This window comes from Hordeum vulgare, chromosome 5H (genome assembly GCF_904849725.1).
Source record: "Hordeum vulgare subsp. vulgare chromosome 5H, MorexV3_pseudomolecules_assembly, whole genome shotgun sequence".
In the NCBI taxonomy this organism is placed as follows: domain Eukaryota; kingdom Viridiplantae; phylum Streptophyta; class Magnoliopsida; order Poales; family Poaceae; genus Hordeum; species Hordeum vulgare.
In genome coordinates this window covers 414,389,571-414,404,278 of record NC_058522.1, presented here as the reverse complement: position 1 = coordinate 414,404,278, position 14,708 = coordinate 414,389,571, and the positions used below count along the sequence as shown (strand labels likewise).

Genomic DNA, 14,708 nt, shown 5'->3' with positions numbered 1-14,708 from the left:
AGCACATCCATCCATATATATAGCGTAATCCATAGCACATCCATGTCATAATATTTGGCATTACTACATAAAATTTGGCATTACGGTAAATGTCTTCATGTCAATATCGTAGTTCAAAGAACATCCGTATGACAACCTACAAAATGAAGTCATGCACATATGTCAGATTTTGGCACACAATAAATAAAGTTTTTCATGTCCATAACAACAAAATAAGGTGTGCTAAATCATTTGTACCTAAATGAAATTTGTCGCCAGTCAATAATTATAGATTCACACTAGGAGTTCTGATTTTTTTTTCACTAGCTAGATGCCTGATGAAATCCCCGTTGGAGCCACTACCAAAGATACGAGGTAAAGTATAAGGACCTGATTATCATGTCTGAGAGTTATAGCCATAGTATATGGTACGTACTGATCTACAAGCACCAATAAAACACGTGACTCTTTATATCTAGCATGAAAATACTTAAGGACAGGCCCGGCCCCTGAACGCAAGGGGGCCCCAGCCTGCATGTTAATTTGTATTGGGCTGGACCAAAGTAGCTGGGTCATAATTTCTAAAAGGTATTTATTAAATTCTTATAGGCTGCGCAAATTTGAAACTGATTAGTGTATTTGGTTCTTGTTACTTTTATTACTTATGTTCTAGTTAATGTTGGAATGGCTATCTACTCATACATTATACATGCCAGCCGCCCCCCCAACATTAACAAGAACATGAGGAAGAAAAATAACCATAACCAATACACTAATCACTCTAAAATTTAATAGGGACTTCAGCTTCAAATTTGCGCAGCCTATAAGAATTTAATAAATACCTTTTGAGAAAAAAGAATGGTTGTAGATCAGTACAAATTTAATAAATACCTTCATATAAGCCATGAACGCTCTTATTGCCAGTAAACGAAAGGAGGGACTGCGTGGTATTGTCAACCTCAGATAAAGCATCTACATGAAGTGTCTGCCCATCCAATAGAAAACAATCCCAGTCAGTCCGGTAGCTGCAGTCTGTCTAAAGCAAATAAGGGAAAGTTGAAGAATCAAATAGAACCTGGCCCAGGTCGAGTGTTCGGATTTTTGAGAACTCAAGCAGGTCGTCTTCGGTAGCCTCCTCCACTTTAGCCTTGCAAAGGGGCATAGAAAAGCAAACACCCTGCAACAATGCAGCCACATGGTCACACAATATGATTGTAAATGACAATGATATTTTAACCCAGTACAAAGATTTAAATCAACACAGCTTGGATTAGCTTGGAGCAATTCAATGCCCTAGAGACCAATATACCAAGTCAATATTTCATTTCTATTATGGTACCAAATAAGGGTAGAAAATTGACTTCAACAACCAAAAAGATATTTCTTTCAGCAAAATGGGCAAAAATATAGAATAAGCATTGGGTAACAGAAATGTACATAATTGTTGGTCCGTAACAGAAATGTGGCACTTTAATAGGGATTTTGAATAGAAATGTGAAAACAATGATGAGGTCGGAAAAACAAAATGAAGGGCTGACCTGTTTCCGTAGTATTGACCTCATGCCACGTGTAGATTGTGACAAGTAGGCATTACAGGACTGCTTCTCCAAACAGTTTCCGCTGATAAATAGAGCAACAAATTGTGCCGTATAAACTACAGTAACAAAAGTGATGTTCAGTAAGATGAACAAGGGTGAGTCATAGAATAACAGTCTAGTAAAACCCAAAGATTCAATACTTCCAAGGAAAATGAAATATAACTGCAAGCGAAGGTGATCATGAGACAAATGTGGAATCTTAACGAGTTCAGAATTCTTTGTACATGTACAAAAATAGTTAAATTTTCCATATACTTATCAAATTATTACGAAGGATCGATTTCTGAGGAGCAAGAAGATACCATAGAAGATATTCAACAGATTCTTCCGGAACATGTAGTAAAGATTCTAAAAAGAATCTTCCCAATCCTGATACCTTTTGTCAATGAACTCTCTTTCTACATGCCAGAAGGAGAAAAGGTAAAGAGATACATCCAGGAAAGTACGGGGATATTTTATCTTCAAAAGCAAACAATAGTGCAGGTCTAGTAATTACCTCCTTGTGCAGTTGATGAGAGCATAGCAGATACGATGGGAGAAGGTAACATGGATTGTGGATATACCCATGACTGCAGTGCCTTTGAGAATAAGAATTCCTTGTTGCTCTCTTGCCTCATGCGTCCTGAACTTTGAGGCCTACCATTATAACTCTGAGCAAGGGGCTCGGCAACACTGCCCCTACAACTTGTACTCAAATTGTGACACCTGTTCCAGGCAAGAGTTATTATACTTTGGGCCTTTGAGACAGAAAATCTAAGCAAAACTAAACAAAGAAGAGATGGTTCAATTTGCAAGTAATTTTCAATTATTTTTCCTAGTGACCGTATGCTGTACTAGACATGATATCACTTGGAGCACTAGATCATACAGACATCAATACCTAATTGAAATATCTGGAAAAAAATTGCAGGTGCAGTAAGCATCCAATGAGACTGAATGACTGACAGACACATACCAATTACATATCTTATTTTCAGAGTGTCAATCTAAGTTATGTCACCAAATCAAGATACTCATGAAATTTCTCTGGGAAGGGTGCATTTTCTAAATGAAAACAAGAAAGAAATGCAAGAGAAGCTAATGCATACGGACCACTTCACAGAAGATGATGAAACAAACTGCAGGGTAGTCTTCAAGGTGAGATCCAAAGGAGCTTTTTTTCCTGGTATTGTGATCTTGGAAGGTCACATCTCTGAAGACTTCAAAGGAACATCACCAGCCTGGATGTTAGTGCCACTGGAAGCTCCGGAAGCACGAGGAGCTCCGAACCCTTTTAGCACTTTGTCCTACACAAAGCAGTAGACAGATTATAGGATGAGGTAATATATACATATATAGTAGTGCATTAGGTAGATATCCTTACCATATCGAATTTGTTAGAGCCAGCCAGCTTCTCATTGCCAATGTGAAGCTCTGATACACTCCGCAGAGCATTCTTGCTGTGTTTCTCAGCTTTCCTAAAACCTGGTTTTGCTGCTTCCGCAAGCGATGGAACAGAAGAGTCCAACTGGGCAGAGTCGCCATCGCTGCTGAATTTTGGAAAAAGAAATGCAAATAAGAGCATGGATATGGCATGAAACAAGATCCAGTGCCTCTGTAAAATAATTACCTTGGAAATGGAGATTTTGCAGACTGTGAAGCTGCTACAGTATTAGCACACTTGGGAGCCTTCTCGTTGTTCAGTAAAACATCCTGCTTTCAAGATATTAGAACAAGTTAATTATATAACAGAACAAGTGGTTCAACATGATGGTGTCAAATACTTGCAGAGAAATGAGCACCACTATGGCTGGCAAAATGAACAACGTCTGACCTTACAATTTTCTTTCACAACCTTTCTCGATTTTTCAACTACTCATCCTGCAGGAACCAATCAATGGAACAAGTTTCAGTGTCCATCTGCGACTCTGTAGCAAATAATGCTAGCTTGCTACAGGGCTTGCTACATTTTAAGTGTGTAATACTGTAATGTATCGATGTAAGGTGGAGACGAAGCTCTGGCAGGCCTTGTGTTACATATAAACCCTTTGTAACAAAAATACGAAATACTGCAGTGCCTATGGTTCTCCGGAACGCATTCGCAGGGGAATACTGTATATATATATTTTTTAGAAAAGGAGGATGCCCCCGGACTCTACATGTGGAATACTGTATATGGTCCTCTTATTTCTCTGAATCTCCCTCATGCACCTGCCAAGTATTTACCACCTCTCTCTCCTTGATGCATTTATCAGTTAATGACACTATAGTAATTATACTCACTATAGCGTTCATCACTACCAGCGGTTCACTAGTACTTTCATTTTGCTAGTGACTATTCATTGCCTTTGAGTACTAGTACTAGTACGAGGGAAAGCTTGTGGGGCCCTTTTTAAATTCATAGCAGCCAAATTTTGAAATATATAATCTAGATTCAGAGCAACCATTTATGTATAACAAAACCATTTATGTAACAAAACACTGAATTTGGATTCATATCAGCAATGTTTCAGATAATTCATAAATCAACGAGTATTCCTCATACCACATACTCATATCAGCCATCAATCCAAAGAGGCTAGCACATCTGAGCCTGAAAACAACGGTCACAACTTTAGCACTTTGATAACAACGGTCCAACGAGGATTTCTGGGAAACACGTATAAGAACACAAAATTCTGCACTATATTAAAGGTAGCACGAGAATCATGAACCCCCAGCACAAGCCCCCAACATAATCACTTCAGTGAATGGAAATAGAACTTCAATCATGGTTTGAAAGTTCAGAACCTGATACCTTGCCTACAAAATTGAGCGATCATGAACAAACGGTAAACTATAACAATAAACACATAATTGTTTCAGATCACAACTTGAAATGAAGTAGAGGACTGAGATGAGGTGAAGGTAGCACTCAGAGCAGAGCAAGACTCGGGACAACAGTCAATCAAGAGAGGAAATTACTGGTAGCACTAGCGAGATACAGAGCCCCCACAATCCCTTCGAACAGTACTGCTTCTGGCTGATGTAATCATTCAGTGTTGTGGGTCAAAGAGAGACACGGATTCAGAAAAAATAATTACTACAGAGTACTACCCACCAGCCATTGGTTACCAAATGGGAGGAGGGCGCTCGTGGCGACCGGAGACAGGTAGGGAGGTCCGACGGCGGCTGGGCACCGGCAGCGTCAGCCTGGGAGGGCACTGGCGGTGGTGGAGGGAGGCCCGACTGGAGGTGTGGTGGAGGGAGGCCCGACCGGAGGTGGCCTACCCTCCCGCCATGTCGCGCAGACGGACGACGGCGGCCGGGGAGGGCACTGTCGGCGGCGGCCGGGGAGGGCCCGGCGGCGGCGGCGGCCTGCCCTAGAGGAGGGAACCACCAGTCACGAGAGGGAGGGGCTATTGCGCTCGTTTTTTTATCCGGTATGTTCTTTTTCCACTCGCCGGAGGTAGGGCAGCTGTGTTTTTACTCTTTGCCGTCTTCTATACGACGTAACTGACGGCAAAGACTAATTTTTGCCGTCTTTTCTTGCTAATCCAAGACGGTAAAACTGCCTGCCGTTTGGGTTAGTTAACATGAGCGTGGACATCTTGTTTTGCCGTCATCCGTAGCATAAGTAGACGACAAAAATCGTGCCTTTGCCATCATCTACCCAAATAGTTGACGGCAAAACTATTTTTTGTCGTGTGGTTTTTTTTGACGTCTGTTTTTCGTGATTTTTGACGATAGTAACTCTTTGCCGTCTGCCCATGACGGCAAACTTCCCGTTTGCCGTCTGCCCTGAAGATTTGCTGACGGCAAAGATTATACCTATCATCAAAATAGCTGATTCCTGTAGTGGAAAAAGGATGATGAGGATTTTGAGCGCTTTATTGAAATGATAAGACCCGTCTTTCTGCAAATGCGGTTAATTGATATGCTCAAAATGTGTCCATATGGCAAGTACATGAAAGATATCGTGACTAATAAACGGAAGATACCAGATCTTGAGATCTCCACCATGCTTGCCAATTACACTTTCAAAGGTGGAACTCCTAAGAAACTTGGTGATCCCGGAGTGCCCACTATACCTTGCTCCATTAAAGGAAACTACGTAAGAACTGCCTTATGTGACCTTAGAGCCGATGTTAGTGTTATGCCTCTCTCTCTTTATCGTAGACTTGAACTGGATAAGTTGAAACCCACTGAAATCTCTCTGCAAATGGCCGACAAATCAACTGCTTCCCCTGTCGGTATTTGCGAGGATGTGCCTGTTGTGGTTGCTAACACCACTATCTTAATAGACTTTGTTATCTTGGATATTCCCGAGGACGATGCCATGGCTGTCGTCCTTGGAAGACCCTTTTTAAACACTGTAGGGGCTGTTATAGATTGCAACAAAGGCAATGTCACTTTCCATGTCAACGGTAATGAGCATACCGTGCACTTTCCGAAGAAACGATATCAAGTACATTGCATCAATGCTATCGAAAAAGCTTCATCGATTCTTATTGGGAGCTTTGAATGCCCTATTCCTCGTGTTAAGATGAAGTATGATTTGCTTGTTGGGGAGATTCACATCCCCATTGAGGTGACTTAGTGGCTATTCAAAAATTCACCGTTCTCTCTTGCGATTCGGAAAAGTTTTGTCATGAGGATTTGATCAACCCCATTGACGGATTTCTTTCGATAACCATGAGATGGATGTATCGAGGAGTCACAAACCTCTATTTTAAGCTTTCACTTTCTGTTGCTTAGAAGAAAAATGATAGATTTATGTTAGTTTTCCATGTTCCCTGTTTTAGCGTCCCGGAGAAAAGTACTCCAAAAAAAAAGTTCTCCGATGGTCCTGAAAATCTAGTATGATTTTTTCTGGAATATTTGAAAAATGCGGGGACTCAGAGTTGGCATGGGGGCCACTCCAGTGGGCCACAAGCCCTGTCACCGCGGCCTCCCCCTGGCTGCGGGGACCAAGCTTGTGGGGCCCACAGGGACCCCCTCCACTCATTCCAGCTCACATCCTCTTCTTCTACCTCCAGAAAAATCGTTTCGCAGCTCAAACCCGTGTTCTTGCTCATTTGGCTGTGATTTTTGATCTCCTTGCTCAAAGCACCATTCTCCAAAGCATTTTGGGGAAATTACTCCTTGGTAAGTGACTCCTCCATTGGTCCAATTAGTTTCTACTCTAATGCTTTATCCTTCGCGTATTCTTGCTACCTTGGTGACCCTATTCTTGAGCTTGAAATGTTGATTTTAGCTGGTCCCAAGTAGTTTTAACGCGTGATACGGTCTCTAGGCACTAGTAGGAGTAGTTGCGACAAGGTGTGGTTGGTCTTTATTCACTTTTCTCTTGAACTTCAAAAATTTCAGCAAAAAGAAATTATGTTCAGGAGGAAGTTTCATGGTGGTTCCTCAAGTAAGAAGGGTCCCCATCTTTCTATTCGGGAGCCCGATCCTTATCAACTAAGGGACGCACCGGCACAACCATGTGAATGGCCTTCCGATGAGTTCATGATCGAAGGAGGCTTCAATGATGAGTTTGATACACTTGTCCGCAATGCCGGGTTAGAAGAATTCCTCTCAGATAAATGTGAACAGTATGCTTTGCTCACTGCCTCTTTTGGGCGTAGATTTAAATTTTCAGTTGACCGTGACTCATCCATACTGTTTGATCTGTATGATAAATCCTACGCCATGGATTTGGAGGATTTCAATAGGATTTGCAAGATACCCGATGGGGGTAATCTTGAAGATCCTGCTAAGTCTTCGGTTAGAGATTTTGTCTCTAGTATAACTGTTGGAGAACCTAGACACATCACCCAAGCTACCATAGGAAGCATTCATTTCCCTGCCTTGCACTACTTTGCCCTCTTCATAGGTAGAAGCATTAACGACAAGGTTGAACATTGTCACCTATGCGCATCTGACCTTAGTATCCTTAAGAGCGCAGTGACGGGTGACAAAAGCTTCAACATGGGAGCTATTATAGCAGGGAGGCTGAATAAGAATGCTATTGATGGGGATTTTTTTGGCGGCATCTATGTCACTCGCATAGCAAATTTTCTTGGAGTACCCATCCGCGCAGGAGATCCCTCGCTCCATACAGCTTTACTTGACCGCGTCGCTATGACACACTACCATTTCCTTGAGAGGGATGATGAATCCCTCCTATACCGATTGATATTTAACCGGCAGTGTGTTTTCCATATTACCCTTCCTCACTACTAGGAAAAGGGCTATAGATGATATAGACACTAATGGCGCACCAGACAAGTAGTGCGCCACTACTATATAGTAGTGGCGCACCATGTGCAGGTGTGCCATTAGTGTGATGGACACTAATGGCGCACCACACACTCGGTGCGCCACTACTATATTTTTTTTGCGAAACTACTAATGGCGCACCACCAGCTGGTGCGCCATTAGTAACCAGGGTTACTAATGGCGCATCTGTAGGTGGTGCACCACTACTATAATTATTTTTTGTAAAACTACTAATGGTGCACCACCAGCTGATGCGCCATTAGTAACCAGGGTTATAATGGCACATTTGTAGGTGGTGCGCCACTACTACATTTTTTTTGCAGAACTACTAATGGCCACCGCTCCACCGCCGCCGCCGACCCCCCGCACCCTCCCCCGCTCCACCGCCGACCCGCCGCACCCTCCCTCGCTCCACCGCCGCCGCCGACCCCCCGCACCCTCCCCGGCCCGCTCCACCGCCGCCGCCGACCCCCCGCACCCTCCCACGCTCCACCGCCGCCGCCGACCCCCCGCACCCTCCCCCGCTCTACCGTCGCCGACGACCCCCCGCAGCCTCCGCCGCTCCACCGCCGCCGACGACCCCCCGCACCCTCCTCTGTCTCCTCGCTCGGTTCCCCCGAACGGAATCGGCCGAGCGCACCACCCACCCCCTCCCTCCCCCCGAGCGCCCTTGCTATTCAAAAAAAATAATATTACTAATGGCGCACCTCTCTGGGGTGCGCCATTGCTATCCAAAAAAAGATTACTAATGGCGCACCTCTCTGGGATGCGCCATTGCTATATTAAATTTTTTTACTAATGGCGCACTGCATGGGGATGCGTCATTGCTATCAAAAAAATTTCTAATGGCGCACCGCTCTAACCGGTAGTGCCTGCCCCGGATCCCGTCCCTAGATCCGCCCCGGATCCCGTCCCCTAGATCCCCCCGCTCCGCTGTGCCTGCGCGCTGCCAGCGCGCAGCCCCGGATCCCGTCCCCGAGATCCGCCCCGCCTCTCCGGCCCAAGCGAGGATCCGTCCTCGGGCAGCGGGATGGAGGGTCTGGACGGACGCTGACGGGGACGCCTGCGACTGGCGCGGCGTCATCTGCTCCTCGCCCCATGGCTCCGTCGTCTCCCTATAAGCAATCCCTTCCTCCTCACTCTTCCAGATCTCACTCGCTCATGCTCTGCTCTCCTCATCACAACCACCACCTACTTGTCACTACCAGCTCAACGCGCTTAGGTTGGGAGGTAAAGTGGGTTCGGTGACTGTGATTTGGTACTTTAAACTCCTCTCCAGAAGAGAACATAGCGGATTCGGTCAGCTGTGATGTGGATGGATGGAATAGATGCTTGGCGATGTGCCAAATGTGCCCATGGCTTGTGAGAGTGGACTGATGTGCCACTTTGATCGGTAGTCAGTCAGTGAGTAGTAGGTTTGAGCTACTACAGGGAAATGCCAACTGAATTTTGTACTGCTTGCATAATCTAGCGACCGCTGATCACGACAACGGATGATGAATTTGGCTTTGCTTCTTGCAGGAGGCTGTCGAACGCGTCGCTCAAGGGGTTCATCGCGCCGGAGCTCAGGCAGCTCGGCTTCTTGCAGGAGCTGTATGTGCTGCTTCAATCTTCATTGTGTCTTCAACTGTTCTCTCGAGGATCTGGTTTCCATGAATGTCTGTATTTTGGGCAGGTATTTGGATAAAAACCTGCTTTTCGGCACCATCCCGAAGCAGCTAGGCTCGTTGAGGAACCTCAGGGTCCTGGATTTGGGCGCTAACCGGCTTGCTGGCCCTATCCCTCCTGAGTTGAGTGGACTGAACAGCGCGAGCGTAATGTAAGATGCAGATTGCTTTGCTTCTACATTTGGAGTTTTTAAGTTTGGATGCTTCTTTGCTACGCAAACTAAGGTCTCGTCTCTTGTAGAAACTTGCATTCCAACGGGCTAACCGGGAACATACCACCGCAGCGGGGCAAGCTACCAAATCTTGTTCAGCTTAGGTTGGACACGAACAGGCTGAAAGGGTCAATTCTAGGTGGCAATGCTACTGGTTTTTCTCCTATGGCAGATACCGGGTAGGTGACTTGTCCTAACTCCTTTTTAATGTATGGTGCTCAGTATAGTAGATATATTTTACATAATAAATATAATTCAATACTGAAAATTACAATTCAATAGCTGACATAGGTGATTTTCTGGCTCCTCTGCTCTTGCCTAAAACTTATTAATCATATTTTGGATCTCAGTTTAGCAGAAGAAAACTTTTCGATGATGGATTAACTGTGCCCATTGTCTGCATATAGAACATAAAAATGTGTCTGACAGTGCTATAAAACCAATTATAAAATTGTTGTTAAATATATCACTCTATTTAATTGGTTTTATAGCACTGTCAGTACTTTGCACTAGACAAAAATATAAACCGCACACTGAACAAACAAGGGCTGAAGAAATATGTTGATAGCACAACTAGCACTGATCTTCGTCCAAAGAGATTAAAACGATGTATGCTCTTGCAATGCATTCCTTTATTTAAAGCTAACTTAAACAAATGAGAAATGTAAACTCTTAGTATGCCACTCCAAATAAATATCTAATGTTATAATACTCATGATATATAGATCATTGTTGTCTTTTAAGAATCTTCATCACAGATATAGGAGTAACAATGAAGTTATACATTTCATCATTCATACATATTTACATTACAATGTGCTTTTAACAAATCCGATTCATGTTGTATGCATCAATGAGCTAATGTCGGTACCTTCTGGGTCATCATGGGTAATTCTTGATACTGTTTATTCTGACAAGGACACAATTCTATTTACAAATCACTTCTCGAGACTCTAACTATCACACTCACTGCAAGAATGTCATCAAGTGAGGACAGATTGATGCAATACACCAGGTCTACAATAACTTGAACTAAAAGCACTTCTCCTGTGACAGAACTTGTAAAGCTGTAGCCTTATTTTACTAGGATCAAGGGGAAACTATGGATTATGGTTGCACAACTGAAAACAGAACGCACACTTTAGTTTGTGCAGTTGTGGTGATCATATCCATGATTCAATGGTATAATTATACTTATAGCTATAGTTGTTTATTCCACTCAAATGTGCCAGGATATCGGACGTGTCAAGCATGTCTTCAACATGTGCACCCGCCTGAAAAAATACAAGCATGAATCTTAGTTCAGAAAATTATTACACGATTATATTCTTTTTTATTACTGACCTTGAATCAGGCTATCATGTATTTGACTTATTTTTTTTTACTTTAGTTGATAAGTCAGTACACATCGGCCATATGATTGCTATGTTTTCATTCTTAGTAACAATGGTAACTCAAGTAAGCACATAGCCAGAACCAAAACGATGAAGCAACCAAAGAAAGCCACAGGAGAGGAGAGGTCTCCAAGAGATGATCCAATGCACGTCGAAGGGTACACGTGCAGCATCGAGGGTTGTTCGTTGAGCTTCGACATGAAGAATGAACTGTCCCTGCATGAGCGCCACATCTTCCCGGTGGATGCCTGTGGAAAGAAGTTCTTCACGCACAAGCATATGCTATAGCACCGCGAGGTTCACACCGAAATGACGAAGCAGCTAAAGAAGGCTACAGGAGAGGAGATGACTCCAAGAGATCATCCGATGTGCGTCAAAGGGTACACTTGTGGCACCGAGGACTGCTGGATGAGCTTCGACATGAAAAGGGAACTGTCCCTGCTTGAGCGTGACTTGTGTGTTCTAGATGATTGTTAAGATGGTCAAAACTATGCTTCCTCTAGGTTAATTTGTTTGTCAACTTGCGTTCAATGTATGTGCATGTTTATAAACATATTTTCATTGTGGTGTAATATGTGTTTATCTTGAACCTTCTTGTGGGTGTGAGGATTATAATTGAATATTTTTAGAGCTGGTAGTACAAGCTATGGCGCACCATGAGCTATACTAATGGCACACCTGGGAGGCATACTAATGGCGCACCTGCGTGGCATACTAATGGCGCACGTGGGAGGCATACTAATGGCGCACCTGGGAGGCATACTAATGGCGCACCTGGGAGGCATATTAATGGCGCACCTGGAAGGCATACTAATGGCGCACCTGGGAGTCATACTAATGGCGCACCATGAGCTATACTAATGGCGCACTGCCTGGTGCGCCATTAGTATACCAGATACTAATGGCGCATCTGTGGTGCGCCATTAGTAAAAAATTCTAATGGCGTGATGCTAGTGGCACACCTATAGTGCGCCATTAGTAGCCAAAACAGGTGCACCACTAGCATGCCTTTTTCTAGTAGTGCCTGGTCTTTCTTTGTTTGACTTTCAGGTAAAACAGAGATACTACATAACCATAGGAGAGGCAGAGGAGTATGAGAGGGAGGCGATGGTTGCTCGTCCCCGTAAGGCAGCTATTCAGGCAGTGGCTGCAGCGCTCCCGTATAACCCCGATTATGATTTTGGTTTTCGCCAGTACCGTCCTTGGGAGTAGACCAAGCTAGGCCAAAATCCTAAGCTTGGGGGAGTACGTGTTCTCGCCGACTTTACATTCATGCTTATGCTTTCACTTTGTTAGTTGGTGTTTACACTTTGCCACTGTATTATCCATGCTAGTTTATTTTCGTTTTCTTGTTTTCTTGTTTTGTGTCCTTTTGAGAAAACCCAAAAAGATTTTCCTTTCTTCTTTTGCTTGTTGGGAGCTTTCCCGTGTAAATAGTTTTCTTTTTCTTTGGGACAAGGTAGAAGATATTGGTTACAATGTTTAGTGGCTCTTGCATGCATACCTGTTTAGCTTTCAAAGAGCCATATTACTTTGTTTTCTCCTTTGTGTTTGCCTGCAGATTTCAGCTTAGTCCAATGCACGAGTACTCTTATTATTGTTCACATTGTTCGATCGTGCAAGTGAAAGGCAATAATGACGATATATGATGAAGTGACTGAGACTGGAAAAGCTGGTATGAACTCTATTTATTTTGTTTTTGTAAATATGACTAGCTTGTCGTTCCAGATTCAGCTTTGTTGTGAGAGAACCATGTTTGCAATGACAACTTAGAGATCATAGTTTCTGATGCCATGCTTAATTAGCTAGGAGCTTATAATGGTTTGTCTTGAATGCCAACATAGATTTTGAGATGATTATGATGTAGTGTGATAGGATGGTATTCTCCTTTGAATGATTCAAGTGGCTTGACTTGGCGCATGTTCATGCATGTAGTTGAAACAAAATCAACATAGCCTCTATGATGTTCGTATTCATGGTGATTTATATCCTGCTCATGCTTGCACTCCATGTTAGTCAAACTCATTGCATCTTGATGACTGTTGTCGCTGTCTAGTTGGTCGCTTCCGAGTCTTTTGCTAGGCTTCACTTGTACTAAGTGGAATACTTCTTTTGCATCCACTTCCATAATCCCAAAAGTTTTTCCATGAGAGTCCACCACACCTACCTATTTGCGGAATCTACCTGCCGTTGCAAGTAAATTTGCATGTGCCATTCTCTAAATCTTTAAGAAATATTCTATTTTGCTTGCCCAAACTGCTCATGTGGTGACACGGGGCTATTGATATCTTCCATGTTAGGCGTGTTATCCTCGATATGTGTTTATTCACTATCATTCACGAGAAAGGGGCCAGTAATTGGAATGCCCAGTTCCACGCTTAAATCGAAAACATAACTGTAAAACAAGACTCCCCCCGGATTGATGTTAGTATGGACGGTACCCGAGGATTCGGCTAGCCGTGGAGTGTGATTGATTGGTGGTGGGGGAGTTAAAACTTTACTTTTCTGTTTGGGAACCGCCTATAGCATGAACAGCGTGGAAGATATTGAGAACTCTTGGTCATTGCTTTGACAATGAAAGAATGCCACCCAAAATTATTATCTCTGTTTTCAAAGCTTGAGCTCTGGCACCTCTGCAAATCAATGTTTCCCTCTGCGAAGGGCCTGTCTATTTACGTTCTTGTTGAGTCATCCTCTTCTTATATAAGCACCCATTAGAGAGCACCTCTGTCATTTTTATGCTTTGCTTTTGATTGATATTGAGTATGACTATGACTGGATCTTCGTTCCTATGAATTACAATGTTTAGTCAGCCCTTCATCTTTGAAAGTGCTCTGCATTTATGTTTTGCGGTCTCAGAAAGAGCTAGCGAGATACAACCTATTCATATTGCGTCATGTTGTTTTGATTGAATTGTTGGTATCTGAAACTCATTATTATTTGCTCGCTAGCTGATTATGCAATTGATATTAGTTTATCGTGCGACCTTTGTGTCACTTGCTTATGTGGTTAACTTGTAATCTTGCTGAAATTCTGGTTGTGAGTTAGACATAGTTGCAACAGCAAGATCAAACAGAGTTTGTCAAAGTTTTTCTTTCTCTTTCAGTTTGTCAACTGAGTTGCTTGAGGACAAGCAAGGCTTTAAGCTTGGGGGAGTTGATACGTCTCCATCGTATCTACTTTTCCAAACTCTTTTGCCCTTGTTTTGGACTCTAATTTGCATGATTTGAACGGAACTAACCCGGACTAACGCTGTTTTCAGCAGAATTGCCATGGTGTTGTTTTTGTGCAGAAATGAAAGTTCTCGGAACGTCCCGAAAATTTACGGAGAATATTTCTGGAAAATATAAAAAATACCTGCGCAAAGATCCACCAGAGGGGACGGGCCAGTGGGACACAAGCCCTGTCACCGCGGCCTCCCCCCTGGCCGCGGCAACCAAGCTTATAGTGTTGTCGGGTTTGTGTAATTGTACATCAAACCAAAGCTTATAGTGTTGTCGGGTTTGTGTAATTGTACATTACACATGTTGAGGATCCAGGATACATGCTTGTGTTGTCTCGGCAAACAACATCGGTTTCTCCCTAGGTAGCAGCAACAGTGATATCCCCTCGCTATAGTGTTGTGAGGCAATTTTG

At 43.4% G+C, this 14,708-nt stretch overlaps 1 pseudogene; it reads right to left on the bottom strand.

Annotated features, from left to right (window-relative positions):
• Positions 1-755: 755 nt before the first annotated feature.
• LOC123396801 lies at positions 756-4,663 on the bottom strand (annotated as a pseudogene).
• Between the last annotated feature and the right edge of the window lie 10,045 nt (positions 4,664-14,708).